The following is a 4,221-nucleotide window of genomic DNA, read 5'->3' as shown; positions in this document are numbered from 1 at the left end:
AGCTATTATTAGTAAGTAGTATACTGTTCGTTCATTGAACATATCACTTATGGGCTGCATTTGGCTCCATGTAACAGAATCCTAAACATAAAGGCTTAACCAAATAAGCTAACCACTCTTGATATAGCCCTGAATGAATAAACTACAAATTCCTGCCCTCACTTAATAACAAGTTTGGAGACAGATAGCCTAGGGCTGGAATGGCAAGCCACAATGCCATCAAGGATCCAGTCTCCTTCTGTCTTTCGGTTCAGCCATCCTCAACACGTGGTTTTTATCTTCATGTTCATCACCACCATGAGCAAACAGCCCTCATCCTTCTTATTTCTAGGAACCCTAACCATACTCCAGGGAAAAGGAAGAAAGGACAATGCCTGTATCAGGAAAGTTTCCCAAAAATACCCCAACAGTCTTCTGCTTATAAATCAAAAATTACCTCACTGCTATCTGGGGCTGCAAGGGAAACTGGGCACACTGCCACTACAGACAAAATCAGGATTTTATTGATCAGGAAGAGGAAAATGGATGTAGGGTAGAAAACTAGCAGTGTCTCAGGCCTAATTATCCCAAGCACTGAGTACTCCACAGCACCAGCCCTCAAAAACTGGTGGGGTAGAGGTAAACCAGCAATTGAAGAGCATGATAAAGATCATGATAGAGGTGTTTATCATGGGAGCACATAATAAGGACCTCTAAGTTGTATTTGAAAGGTCAGAAAAGGCTTCCTGAAAGAAGCGATAGCTGAGACATGAAGCATGGGTAGAAGTTGGCCAGGGAAAAGAGTGCATGTGCTGAAGTTCTGAGGTAACACTAGGTCTTTTCTGGAAACAGAAGTAGTTGGGGAATAAAGTGGATTGTAGAGAGGGATGAGGTTAGAAGTAAGCAGGAGCCAGAGCACAAAGGACTTCAAAAGCCATTTTAAGAACTTGGTACTTATCCTTGGGGAGAAGCCACTGAAGAATTTTAAGCAGGAGTCAAATTTTGCCTGCCAGTTTTTAAAATTGGAGTGGAAAAACCACTCCATCTACAGCAACTATCTTCAAGTGCCAGTGGATTTGCTGCCCTTTCTTAATGCATCAGGAGATCCACAAATTCACCTAGGCTAAGTCCTCTTCCTTTTTACAGGGATTACTCTCAGCTGGCCACTGCATTCAGAAGCTGGGAGCTATCTTGGTTTAAACCTCATTAACATGTTGTGTTTCCTCCCCCAAAATAATGCTGTTGGGTAAATTAGGCTTCTTCTAGAAACGCTGTCGCTATCAGTAGTCACTTTTTGACTACTTTCTTTATTCTTCAATATTCATGCTCAAGTATATAAGCAGTGTTTTGTTGTGTTTTTTTTTTTTTAAGAGACAATCAAGGCTTAACTAGTAGGCTAAGTCCACACAGAAATTAGGAGTAACCTAAGTAATCGCTAACATTTGATGCTCACATAACTCTAGGCAGAATATTCATTTTTCTTGATTTGAAATGAGACCACACGTTGAACTAATGTTTTATCCCTGTTTATCCCTGCATGGTCTTAAATAGGTAGAATGGCACACAAGCAGAGACTACTGCAGTAGCACTGGGTACATTATCATACCATTTCCCAAACCAGTTATCTTTGAAGCACAACTTAAAAGAGAGAATGAGCAGAGCACCTGACTGGCTCAGTTGGTAGAGCATATGGCTCTTGATCTTGGTATTATGAGTTTGAGCCCCACGCTCAGTAGAGCTTACTTCAAAAAGAGAGAATAACTTATTAGAAAACTTCCTTTTTATTACCGCACTTGGTATGTTTGTCTCTATTTAAATCAGCTTTTCAAAGACAAAGGCATTATAATATTCTCTAATCAGCTGAAATCAGTCATTTGCCACCCACTCTCCCCTCCCCCTTCCAGATTCTCTTTTTTTGGTATGTAGCTTTATCACCTTTTAGCAAACTATATAATTTACTTCTTTACTATTGTCTGTCTCCCTTCAACACATGTAAGTTCTTTAAGAGCGGGCATTTTTTATGTTTTTTCTAGTGATGTATTAGTACTGGCTAACAATGCCTAGAATATGTGAGACACTCAAATACTTGTTAAAGTAGATTACCATTGGTGTTTCTTCTATGGCTAGTCCTGCCAAGAAAGAATCCAACTCATCTCTGAACTTTTGCACTCCATTTCTTCTCCCTCTCCCTCTAGCTAAATCCTATCTACCCTTCAAGCCAACAAAATCAACCATTATTGTTAAGGCAGCAATTATACGCAAGACACTGTTTCAGCAGGCAAATCAACTTTCAAGAACAGTGTGCTATCCCTTTCTTTATATTTGAGGCTTTAAATGCCATTCATCACAAACTAAATATATTAATATTCATTATACTAAAAGTCACTCATTGCCATAATCGCACCTTTTTCACGTTACATTGGGATTATTCAGGCATCCTAGTAACATAATTGGATTAGCTAGATAGTATTTTAGCAGACCTGAACTTCTGAAAAAGCTGTTATGAATCCTTTCCAGGGATTGTTTTTCAATTCCCTCCTGAGCATCAGAAAGATCTTTATTGAACCTTACTTTTTTTTCTGGCATGTGTCCTTTCAATTGAAAGATATAAATGCAAGAAAAAAAAATTAAACATCAGCTTTCTGTCAGGCACCATTCACTTTAAGTCCTATAGAAAATCTTTTATACTGCTGGTCCTAAGACACTTTTCCTTATTAAGAAGACTAGATTATAATCTCCACAAAAGTGGATTTTATTAATATCCCCAACACTTAAGATGGTATCTGACGCACACAGTAAGTGCTCAAAAGATGTGTTGAAAGAACGGTGAGCACTTTTACCTTTATTGCTCACTTCTAAATGCATAATCTGATGAGGGTCCACACACACAACACACATGCCTACCTACAACCCAGTTGGTCAATCTAACTGTGCCAGAGCCAGATGGCTTGTTTAAATCATTATGGTAGGCAGAATCCTAAAATAGCTCTCCAAGATGTCCCACTCTAATCCTTTAAGACTGTGAACATCAGATATTACATCTGTGATGTTACCTTACTTGGCAAAAAGGATTTGCAGGTATGATTAAGGCTATAATCATTTGACTTTGGGTCAAAAGAAGATTGTCAGAGCAAGCCTAATCACATAGACCTTTTTTTTTTTTTTTTTAATTTTTTAATTTATTTTTGGGACAGAGAGAGACAGAGCACGAACGGGGGAGGGGCAGAGAAAGAGGGAGACACATAATCGGAAACAGGCTCCAGGCTCCGAGCCATCAGCCCAGAGCCTGACACGGGGCTCGAACTCACGGACCGCGAGATCGTGACCTGGCTGAAGTCGGACGCTTAACCGACTGCGCCATCCAGGCGCCCCTCACATAGACCTTTTGAAAGCAGAATTTGTCTGGTTTATAGCAAAACAGGAAGTCAGATTCCAAGAATGAGAAGAATTCAATGCACTATTGCTAGCTAGAAGGAGTGGACCATGTGCCAAAAACTGTGGGTAGTTTCTAGGAACTTAGAGTGGCCTATGATAATAGCAAGGAAATGGGGACATGAGTCCTACACCCACAAGGATCTGAATTCTGCCAACAGACTGAATAAGCCTAGAAACACATTCTCTCTGTAGAGGCGCCAAACAAGAGCCCAGCCTACCTGACTTGATTTCAGCCTATGTGACCCCAAGCAGAGAACCCAGTCCTGGACTTGTGACCTACAGAACTGTAAACAGATAAACAGTATGTGATTTTACACTGCTAAACTGTGGTAATTTGTTAAGCAGCAACAGAAAACTAATAAAGTCATCCTGTACTAGAAAGTGCTTTTCCTGCAATAATTGAATTCTACAATGATAGGTTTACTGACTCATTTGAATACTATCATGCAAGACCTCCTCTGCCTTTCCCAGATTTATTTTACAGTTTTCATTATCCATAGAAATATTGTCTCCAGGAAAATTCTACCCAAAATTAGTTTTTGCATATGAAAACAAGTTAAAGTATCAAAAGAAAGTTTCTTTGGAAAGTTTCCAGCTTATAATATTGCCCTCTTACTTAATGGGAGCAATAAACCCCACAAACATAAATAAAAGGATAAAATTATCAGTGACCAAAAAAGGTCCACATTCTTGCCAATAAATTTGTAAAAATCAAAAAGGTATAATACAAATAAAATCAGACACTGAAACCATATTTAAATTCTAAGAACTTATGATCTCAACTTGGAAAACAATCAAATAAATATG

The sequence above is a fragment of the Neofelis nebulosa genome, chromosome 5 (genome assembly GCF_028018385.1).
Source record: "Neofelis nebulosa isolate mNeoNeb1 chromosome 5, mNeoNeb1.pri, whole genome shotgun sequence".
NCBI classification, from domain to species: Eukaryota; Metazoa; Chordata; class Mammalia; order Carnivora; family Felidae; genus Neofelis; species Neofelis nebulosa.
Note: the sequence above shows the minus strand (reverse complement) of the source record.